Source organism: Andrena cerasifolii, chromosome 5 (assembly GCF_050908995.1).
Source record: "Andrena cerasifolii isolate SP2316 chromosome 5, iyAndCera1_principal, whole genome shotgun sequence".
Classification (NCBI taxonomy): domain Eukaryota; kingdom Metazoa; phylum Arthropoda; class Insecta; order Hymenoptera; family Andrenidae; genus Andrena; species Andrena cerasifolii.
This window is the reverse complement of record NC_135122.1, coordinates 12,746,242-12,757,784: the sequence shown is the minus strand read 5'-3', so window position 1 is coordinate 12,757,784 and position 11,543 is coordinate 12,746,242. Positions and strand designations below refer to the sequence as shown.

General features: G+C 48.0%; 1 protein-coding gene across 1 annotated transcript in view; it reads left to right on the top strand.

Annotated features, from left to right (window-relative positions):
- Positions 1-1,006: 1,006 nt before the first annotated feature.
- LOC143369081 (uncharacterized) overlaps positions 1,007-11,543 on the top strand; it is a 170,726-nt gene continuing 160,189 nt past the window's right edge. Inside the window, exon 1 of the transcript XR_013085334.1 lies at positions 1,007-1,148. The gene's annotated coding sequence lies outside the window, so the exon portion shown is untranslated. The remainder of the gene's footprint in view (positions 1,149-11,543) is intronic.

The window sequence follows — 11,543 nt, the reverse complement described above, 5'->3', positions numbered from 1 at the left end:
TTCTTTTCGCGCGGTACAATTGAACCGCGGTCGAGGCTCTGCTCTACCGAGCCGCTAATCAAACGACTCCAGGATCCGAATCACGGTAGAGATGTGGCCAGTGATTGACTGTGCGTAGAGGAACGAGGACGCCGGCTCGCACATACGCCGGATTAATTACACCGGTGGTTAGTCGGCGCTCTACGCTCTACGCCCGCTCGTGGCCAAGTAACCGGCACATGCACGGGCGAGCAGACCTCCGATTGCAGTTACTCGTGGCTGACGCACCGCAGGATGCATCTCGAAACCCGCACGCAGACGGTAAGCCCGAAGCTCGCACTAGAAACACCCTCGGTAGCACTCCAGAGTACTCGATCGCACTCGCGTTGACGGATCATGATGTTTCCAACGGGCACTGATTCAATGTAAACACACACACATACACGGCCGCACACGCGTACACGCAGACGTATCTGTATATGAGCACACGGTAGCAGTCGTGTCGCGAGCCTTGACGAGAGGCTGTCGCGCCGAAATTAGCTACTAATAGCGCCTCAATCGATTCCGCAAGACGATCGTCGAGGACACTCCGCTAAAGCATCCCCACCGCGGCGAAACGCTGGTTCGAAGCGAATTCACGTGCACATTCCTAGTCGCGGGGATCGTCGGGATCGATAATCCTTGGTGTGGGCCTCTTCGATGTCATCGGGCGCGATCGTGGTCCACCATGTTATTGTAAACATCGATCCTCGATCCGGCCGGATAACTTCACAATTCGATCATTTTCGGCAGCTCGATGCCGCGATTGGAACGGAACGCCGGAGACGCGCCGACCGATACAGATGTTCACCGGCAGGCTCGCGAACGTACCGCGCGACACGTCAATGATCGACGAAATCTGTACGCGAATCGGTCGTATGGACCACCGTGATCCAGCCTCGGAACACACGCTGGTTGAACTGTCGTTCGGAGCAGCTCGGCCCGCGGTTTAGTATCAACGTTCGGTCTTGGCTGGCGTCGCGCCCCTCCCGGGACGCCGTCGACGCCAATCGAGTGCGCGTATACCTACGTGGTGCACGTACCTGTGAACCTCGGAGGAGAGAGCCCACCTCTGCCTTTCTGCCAGAATATTTCACTTCGCGTACCTCCACGTCCCTCTGCGTGCGTTCGTGAGTAGGTATACTTTTTGTATTTATGATTCAACTTCACGATGGCTATTCACTAATGTCGCCAGACTTCCAAACATTCAGTGCTAGAGAATGAGAAACGAAACTTTCTCCCTCTGTTCCTCCCATTGCAAAGCGGAGTGCCGAATATGAAATTCATTATTGATATTTAGCAGAGTTTCTTTCTCTTTTGGAGATGAAATGAGATTTTGCGACTGTACCCTGTAGCTGTGAGATATTTAAAACCCCCCACCTACATTCTTCGGAAGAATTTGAAGGAGATTATGATGGTGTTAGTGAAGCTGATTACATTGGTATTCTTTTTAGTTTCTTATGTTGTGTTATTTACTGTCTCGGTTATTCGCTGCTTCGAGATTAATATTTCCATGCAGGGAATGTAACGATAAGAATTAGTGTTATTTCTGTGAATTTGAGTCGAGTTGTATTGGAAATTTCATTTTAAATGATTGCTGTGATCGCCGAACTTGGCTTTGCGCTGCGATCGCGCTGCTTCTCGTTTCCCGCGCATTTCTGAACATTTCGAAGTAGGCTGATGCGCGCAAGCATCCGCTCCTCGGCGGCATAAATGTACTTTATAACTATTCATAAAATGAATTGGAATATTCATTCTGGTACAATCGAATAATCGCTCGGGTTGCGAGGCAACTGCAAGAGAATTGCATTATCGTTTATTGCTGGAACGAGTGTCTCTGGTTAAGCAGTTTCTGTCCGCGGGATTTTTCTATGACTTTATGAGGTCGAAGTCGCTCGCGACGCGATAAGATAATTCAAAGGGAGAGAGATACAGAACGTAGATAGATCAAAGCTCGCGGGTGGGTACATTAAGGGCTTACCTCTCTCAGGTGGCTCAATTTAGCTGAAGAACAGCGGGTGTACTCATGGAAGACCAGACTCGTTTTCCTTCCCATCGTATTACCATATTCGAGTAGCACGCGCGCGGACAGTAAACGCGGAATTCACAGCACAGTCTCGACCTTGTAGCTCGCTCTAATTGGCAGACGCTGATCTAAGGTATCGAATTTAAGCGTTCGTTTAATGACAAAAGTGTTATTATTCTCGACGGTCTCGCTACGTCTGCGGCACCTCGTTAGCAGACTGACTGGCCGCCTTCAAAATGATCGATAGAACGAGGTGGATTTATATTTAACAATGTCCTTTTGTTCTGCTTAATTTCCTCTCTATGAGGAGCGACCCGATTCAAAGGAAATAGACTTACGTGGATGTAATTGGGCCGTCGCTACCGGATAATACTTACTTACGATAATCTATAGAAGGAATGTGGATAATAATCATTTAGCTACTCGATACTTTTCTGTTTCTATTTGAAAGTATCAAATATTTCGCTTGCTGAATAAATAACTGCCGCTGCACGGGAAAGAACGATATCGCATTCATTGGATGCTTGCGCTGTTCCGGGCACGCGATAAAAATTTCTTGTTTAATTGTTTTACCGCCAGGTATACCGTGTCATTACACATCCATTTCAGTTTGCGATCGCTTTCGTCTCCCCGCTCGTGCATGCTCGAACGAATACACGGAAAGTATCGCCGGGGAAACTTCCTAGCACTCGATTTCACCCCATTCGTGTGTGTTGGTAGTTCACGTGAATGGAGAGAGAAGCCAAGTACGCCGCATGCAGAGCTACGCATGTGCGCCTGTTGGGAAGAGATTTCATAGTCCATGTAGTTTGGCATCAATGCGAGATCTGGGGTTGGTTTCAGACGCGCGATAAAGCCATTTCAAATTGAATAACAGATTTCTGAGCACACACAACAAAATGCACTTGCCGCGAACGCTTCTGAAACCTGGAAAAGAGGGTGGAACAATAGAGTGCGCGCTTTCCCTTCCAGCTTGCACTTTCCATTTGGCCTGCCCGCAAGCGTTGCCATCTACGTGTTTAACAAATACACGCGTGCAGGGATGATTGACAGTTCGCGTTTCATTCCGCCGGATGCGCGCTATGACATTTCTATGAAATTCGGAGATTAGGGCACAATGAAAAGCGTGCACGCTTGAAAACGTACATTTTCAAAGATTTGTTTATTTCTGTGATGTTTGATTAAAGTATAGGTACTACTTTACATTCCACTGGCCGCGATTGAGAATAATACATGCTTTGAATTTTAAAATGGCCTGAAAATTCTCATCCGCGATTATTTCGCCATATCGAGCATTCCTATCGTGTGGCGTGTCATAGCTTCACTTTTTCAAAGCTTTTAATTGATTTTTAATTGCCCCAATCATCTATTAATTTTTCCGGACGATAAACGTAGATAATGGGACAACGTTTGTTAATTAAGTTATCGTTAAACACTTCTCGCGTTAATTTCACTCGACAGTGATATGTGACATCGAAGATGTGAATTCTTCATGCTCGATAAAATATTCGCGAGACGTTTGAAGGGAAGTTACAAAATTTATACGTTGAACAACTTCACTCAAGGGCGATCGGAATTAAGAGACCGTCATTACATTAACTCTGCATTTGCATGCAATTAATATTATACATCAACTCTTATCTTCGGATCACATTTGGGAAATAATTTATAATGGATTTCTGCCGTAGAAGGAATTTTATATTGGCGAAATAGTATTACCTACATTAATTCAGTAGCGTTTCTGCCATATATTTAATATCATGCACCGCGCTTTTCATTTTTAACCGACTTCAAAAGGAGGAGGTTATAAATTCGACCCGCATGTATTTTTTGTATTATTTTTTTTTGTTTGTTTGTCCCCGAATAACTCCTCAGCATATGGACCGATTTTGATGATCTTTTTTTTATTCGAAAGAGGGCGATGCCCCGGTGGTCCCGTTCTACACTGCGTCAATATTGGCCCAATATTTTGCCAGTTCTGGTTAATAATAAAGACTATTGTCACCTAATTATTATTATGTTATGTACGTACACGCATATCTCCTAAGCATGATGCGTCAATATATACCTATAAAACTAAAAAGACAAAAAAAATAAGAAATTTAAAAAAAAATTAAAATTGACTTCAAACAAATAAAAATGCACTAAAAAGTAAAAAATAATTGAATTCCTTATTTAGTCAGATTTACACAGTGCAAATGATGAGACGCCGACTTAAAAAATATGAGAGTCGTAGATTTAATGAGGACTTCAATTAGTTTTTACTTTTTATCGCATTTTTATTTTTTTTTTAACTCGGTTTTAATTCTTTTTTAATTTTTTTATTCATAGCTGTGTTTCCGAATTCAGCACTCGCGGATTATGGCATATTGAAACCTTCAACGATGAGTATTGAATTTAGCTCTGGTAGATGCAAAAATCGTTCGCGTTTTAACTTTTTTTCAAGTTACTTTCAATGGCCAAAAGCTCTTTTTGGCGCGTAATGTAATCTGAATGAAACGGATTTCGCCATGAAAATATCGTTTAGTAATTCTATTTTTAAAGCGGCTTTAGAAACCATTAACGCATCAACGCGGCTAACAATTCTCCAATCGCGAAGCTCGTATTGCTCGCGGATGACAAAAGTATTATTTTACAATTTTCCCGTAAATTTTCCATATTCCCCGCAGTATCGCCGCGATAATTACGCGTCCGTTCATTCCATTATTACAGACTTCTCTGTAATCAGCATTCGGTAGCCGCATCCATTATTTACCTATCGTCGGAGCTCGTTAATTTTCCTATTCAGATATCACATAATAATTTACTATTGTCAACAGTCCATTTTATACAGTCGTATTGCGAATTTAGGTCAATTAATAAATGTTTCAATACGCAATTGCGTGCACACGGTGTATAATTATCGGGGGCATCGACACTCTCGTCACTAACGGCGATTTTAATTGCCCCTAACCGCTTGTATACAACAATCGCAATAAATCCCACGACGCGACGGAACGTTGTAAAAATTTCGCCGTGCACCGGTGACCACATTACCATACGCTTTGCGAACCAGGCGATCGGCTCGTTTAGCATGTCCCAACATAGTTGACTGACTGAGTTCGGACTCGAACTTTCGACGAAACTAATATTCCGAAAGTTTTCACGGTTGACACGTTCGGGGGTGGTTGGCAGCGCGAGGCGCACGGGAAAGGAACAGGGCGAGGGGGCGGTGGCCGAGATTGGCACCGCGAGAATTTTACGACGCCAGTTCCGAAGCCCGAAGTCAACAACACAGGGCAGCTAGAAAGCTACGGAGTGAAGTTTGCATTGCGCGTTCGGGGCAAAGCGTAAGCGGCTACGTGTTATGTAGATGCTCTCGTCGGACGGATGGTTATATAGCTTTCCACAGGTACTAGGACCTTGTTGTATGAAATTAGCATGGCCGTGATAGGATTGAATTTATTCATGTACGATTTAAACTAGCTGACGAGGGTAGCGCGCCTTTGTCGAGCGTCCTCGAACGTTCCTTGCTGCTCTCTATCACTCTCTCTCTCTCTCTCTCTCTCTCTCTCTCTCCTTCTCTTCTTCCCTCCGCCTCTCTCTGTTTCTCGCCCTTTTTGCTCCTGTCTCACTCTCTCCGCCTCGTCCACCTCTTCGCATGACCCGCTGAACACTTACGTGTGTTTTGCTCGCGACACGATCGCCGGTTCTCTGTGCCCGTGCAAAACCGCGCGGCCAGTGCCGGCACGAACTGCATGCCCTCCCGCGCGTGCCACTCGTGCATTCTTTGCACCGATCGAACGTTATGCAGATCCGCCCCAGGGCTGAATTTCTGCCCGATGCCGTGGTACGAGGCAAGGTCGTCGTGCATCAGCCGACAGAGTGACCGAGAGTTTGAACCGCGAATGGTCCGATCCGTGGGATTCCTCGCGTTGCTCCGTTTGCGTCGCGACGCTGACGAGAGATGCACCCGCTGCTCTTGCAATAATCATACATGTAGGGCGCTATTTCTGTCGGAAAATCCTAATCCTGGGTTAGCTATGGTCTTCGTATATATTGTCTTCGCGCTGAATGCGAAATTCACTCCTATTCATCGTGTCAATAATCGAGCGATAAAACGAGGGCGACGTCGGAAAGGAAACTGAATAGACTGCATTAATCGTTCCCCGTTCGTTATCGCATAAATTGCGCATTCTTGTCCCGAAATGAATTTCCCGCGTTCCCTAATCGAGTGGAAATGATTTAACGGCGTATTTAATCGCCGAATAACGACGGACGATAGAACCATTCTTTGTCGTTGCATGGCGAAGCACGCTCGATGGTATTCCAATCGATTAAAAGCCAGAAGGAATCGACGGGAAGAGGATAGAAGCGGACTTGATACTTGCTCGCGAAACGCTTGTTTATCCGCGTCAAAGTCCATTTGCGCAACGATATGACGGACGAGAAGTCGTTACTGTGATGCGATTACCGCGGGGGAGCAATAGAGAAGCTCGAAATAAATGTTGCAAAGGCATTGCCAGTGAAATTAACAGGGAAATCTACTTCGCCAAACAGCACACCGTCGACGGTACCCCGAAATCGTCGGTACACGTGACACGTGTACGTGTTCACACCGAATCAGCTCGGGGTACTATTTACGAACAACGGCAAACACGTGTCCCGCCTTACTAAACTATGTACTATCTCGACACGACGACACGATGACATTAATTGCTTCGGAATAAATCCCTCCGGCGAGAACGAACATTTTACGAAGTGCGAGGAGATGGTGAGTCCGCCAACTAGACCTCGTAGGTATCTTTTAATTGAATTTCGAATTTGTCGCGCGAGCACTGATTCACTGTCAGGGCTGGTTCACCCGGAGAGGGAAAGGAGACGCAACCACCGCGGGCGCGGCGGAGATTTAAGCTTCACTTACGTGCAAATTAAAGGACATGCAAATGGAATTAAGAAGTAACTAAGAAATGGCGGAACAAAGGAGGCGAGATATACTGGCAGCGGGTGCCGCGAGCTTGAAAAACGGTCGGCTGCTTAGCGCCTCGTTCTTGCCGGGTTCCAATGAAAAATTCCCTCCTGAAACGCGGACCCGCGCCCTGCACATTTCCTCCGGGCGGAACGAGCCGGAAAGGTCCTTAATGATAAAGTGTCTTACGAAGCTCTCAGACCTCTCGCTCCGACCCAACGGCTAACTAAATTAAGAGCGGCAGCCCGCGCGCGAACGGGAGAGAGAAAACGCTCTTAAAACGAGGAAACAACCGAGTCTTAACTACCGTACGCAAACAGCGACAACGGCTGCCGACGGGGCCGCCGATTAAATCTCGGACGACGATAATTCTTCGACGATGGCTGGGGCGCAGGCGCTACGACGACTCGGTTCCACGTCACCGCGGGACATTATATTGTGTTCGGGCCGCGTACCGCGCGGGGGTGACTTTACGTCGTTATTATCACGGTCGTTGCAGCGATGAGCGATCCAGCAAACCGTGGAACACGCTGCAGTTGGATGGCGATACAAATCTACGGGGAATCTGGACCCCGGTGAATCTTGTTTAACGCCATTGCTGGCTTTCAACTATGAGCCATGTCCTCGAGCTATTTCAATGCTGTTTGTGACGAATGTAATTATTCATTCACTCGTTGCTATTCGCCCTACCGCCCGCCCCTCTTATTCGCCGAGAACTAGTGGAAATTCTTCGAAATTCTCAAAGCCGTACCTTTCGAGTGTCAGCGCCTCCGCGATGTCCTCGTTGCGGTGCATTTTCATATCGAGGAAAACATCTAAATCTCATGCGAATACCTGCACCTCGCGATGCTAGAGGCGAGACGCCAGGAGCCAGTTACAAACGCATAACTCCAGGCTCCTCTTTTTCAGTCTGGCGTTTGCTACGCTCTATGTATCCTCCGATACGGATGATTGCATTTCCTCCGGACGCTTCGAGCGACGAAAACGACAATTTCTCGGTCTTCTTGACAGAGTGGGTTTATACCAAGTGTATTTCCTTCTTACTCGGCCCCCTCCTTCCTTCGCGTAAGCCTCTGCCGATGACAAGGAATATAACGACGCGGCTTAAGTCTAATGAGAAGCATTCCTTCTGAAAACCGTACACGACTTCATATTTTCCCAGAATCTGTTCGTTTGTAGGTACGTCACACCAAATGGTCGGCTTTACGCTCCTTCGACGATTTTAATTCAAACCGAACCACCTTTCCCGTGCTCCCTACCACCCCGCTTCTTCTTTCGTACGCTCCCCGAAGAGCCGACAGAAGCTGGGTGTGCATCGGCTCGAGTAGTTTCGCGACCGGTCCGATAATTATCTCGAACCGGAGGTGTACTATTAGTGATCGCAGTTTGACGTGTATGGTGGGCTCTTATCATCCCCCTTCGCTCCACCCGGTCCTTTGCATCCTTCCTCGTCATTAAAAGCTATCCTTCTGACTGCGCCGTGCAGTCATTACTATATACTTACGACACGTTATGCGATAATTAATACATCACTTGTCCCCCAGTGACGGATACGGTGCAGGGGGGAAGCACGGAACATAATTTTCCTTTTTCCGCATGCAAATTCATTAGTTTTTACAGTTGCATCGTCCCTGTCACTCTTTGGCTATCCTTTTTCCCAAGACCGTGTAAGGACTAAGTGGTCGAGGTTTTTAGATCGGTTAGCCTGAAGTTTTCCAGAAAGGTCTCCGGTTGCCGAACGCGCCCTTGCGATTGCTCGGCGCGGCGAGACACTCTTCGAAATCCCTCCGCTTCGAAAATTTATTCCCAGAGACCGAAAGAGAGCGCGCACGGGGATGGAGGAGCCAGCAATTAATTATCCTTAATTGGTGCGAAGGCTAATAGAAAAAAAGGTGGCGGATCGTCGTGGTAACAGGTTGCAAATTGTTTGAAGTCGCGGCCGTTGAAGCAGAGGGACGTAAGTGGACTGAAACGTCCCACGCGGCTGCGAAATGGCAGTTCTGGGAGGCGGGTTGCCGGTCGAGGGAGAGGAAGAAGGGACGGCAGGATTAGGGGAAGCGAGAGAGGGTGCGAGGATAGAAAGGGATGAGGCCCAAGGAAAGAGCGGAGGGAGCCTCGGGATCGCGTGCTACGAGCCGGTTGTGTAGCCGGCATAAATGATAAAAACGGACAGGAGGAGCGACCGGTTCGCGGCTAAACCTCAATAAGTGTAAAGACCGCATGCAAATGCCAACCAATTATAAAAGAGTCCCCCGCTTCTCTTTCTCTCCTCCCGCCCTCGCCGTGAAATATTATCAATTTTCGTCGCGCGTTATCGCACACCCCCGCATTCAGCGCACGGGCTGCATTACCGCGAGCTGAACAGCTGAAAGTGCAACGCGATGTGCTCAGATGTGCCGATCGTTCGTAAAGTACACGGATGTATGTATGTATATTCGAAGCCCGAGCCGCTACGCCGCTTTGCGCTGTACGTAGGTGGGTACTTTCTGCGGCTCTCTCTTCCGTAATCCTCGTCGAGGGATCTGTCGATGATCCGCGAAACATTTTCGCCCGGCGGTCGAAAGTTTCTCCATACCTTTATCGGTGGTATAATTCTGTTGGACCGTTCGTTTCGAGAAACGAGGAGCAGGGAACAAAGCGAGGGTAGAGGGAACGGTTGCGTAATACAAATAACGAACTATTCGCGAGCCGATGAGAGGTAGCTCGTTGACAAGGATTAATGGGGCGAAGGATCGGCGTTGCTTATTATTAGTAGTACTAGCCGCGTAATTAGCTATGGGAAAGCGTGTAAGCAATGATCGATTCGAACGTCGACTTTCGAGTTTCGCTCTCTTAGTCTCCCTGAGAGGCGGGCGTTCTTTTTCTCGGCCTCTAAAGAGGCTCTTCTTGCCCCGCTGGTATTCCAACGGCGTGCAACGTCGATCTGACAGTGATCGAGCACTGTCATTCGAGTCGACGGCGCATACCTTACAAGATTCTGTACGCGCCGGCAATTATGCTATCTTGGGAATGCCTTGTATCACTCGATTCTCGCTTTTCGCGGCATTAAACAAAAGTACGAACATCCGACCGGCTACTGGAAACGGTGCGGTATGCCGGGGCGAGCCCCGGCAACCAGGGGGTTATTCGCGGTAATGCCACACCGCCAAATATGAACCGAAGCTTAATTAACGTACAAGCAATTAACCGTAGAATTATCGTGGCTTGGTTTTGCCCCGGCGATTATCGGGAGGAGTGGGATTCCTCGGAACCGGAACGGTACAACGGCCGGACCGGGGAAAATTAATACGGTACGTTTTTGTTCTCTGTTACGTCGAAAATTGTGCAAGAGAATGGGTGCACTGACCGCGACTCAGTTTTCAACGGTTCGTAACGCGGTACAATCAGACACTGTAATTGTTCCTTTGAATACAGTTTTTAACTCGGAACTGGCCGTTCAAATATTAACGTATCTTTGTACTTTGTATTAAGCCCTTTTTCTTCGGGCTTATTCCGATTTTAATAATTCCATGCTCGCATCTATCGGCTGTGAAATCTCATTTAGGTTACTTACTCAGTTGTTCGCATACTTTGAGGTGGAACGTCGGTACAGAATCGAGATTCATACCTAGAACCGCGATGAGAAATGTACGAGAATTTTTCGAGTCATCGATGGCTTTGTCGCCGAGGGGACATTCCGAAAGTTCGCGCAAATAATTCTCGTCCGAAATTGCGGACGGTCCCGATCTTCCCCAGCAATTCGAGGTAACTTTTCGCGAATTATTACCGCTTTTGAAAGCCACTGGCGCACATGGACGGGCAATTCCAGTCGAGCGATTCGCAGCCGTCCTCGTCGCGGACGGAAACGCGGCAACGATCGAGTCACCCCCGATTCCTTCGTCGTACGGCGGACTTTTCACGGGGTCTCGTGGCCACTGCGAAGAATTCGCGGAATGCCGTCACGATCGCTCGTCCCTGGGGCGAAAGCAGCGTCGGGCACTGGCGAAACTTTCTGAAACAGAAAAATTAGATATCCGTTGTGTCTGCGCTGGAGATTCGTGGCCCCGCCACGCGAATTTCCTTTCGTGGAATAGCGACGCGACGCGGCGTGGAACGAGCGAGTCCTTCGAGAAACGAGGGCGGAGGGACGAGCAGGCTGGGAAAGAGAGGCGTATGATGTATGGGAGTCTAAATCGAATTTTCGTTCGTTTGTGAACTTCGTTTGCCCGAAGAGTACAAGGCTAAAAGGATCTTGCAGCGGGGAATGAAATTTTTCCGCTATCCGAGGAAACTTAACCGCGGACGTTACACTTTCGGCCTGCACGTCCACCTCGACCTGTCGAAGAAGAGTCTGGCCGTGGCGTCGCTCGTTATCGCGATGTAAAAATTAATCAAAGTTTCGCAACGGCTGGCCGCGTTTGTACGTAAATTCGAGAATGCCGCTTCCGTGGGTGGAGCTTGCTTTATTATTTATACGATAATTATTAAGGCCGGGATTAAAAGTTTCGCCGTTGCCGCGTAAGCTCGCTGTCCACGAAGCCAGCGGTCCAAGGTTTCGCGGAGGGGAAGGGG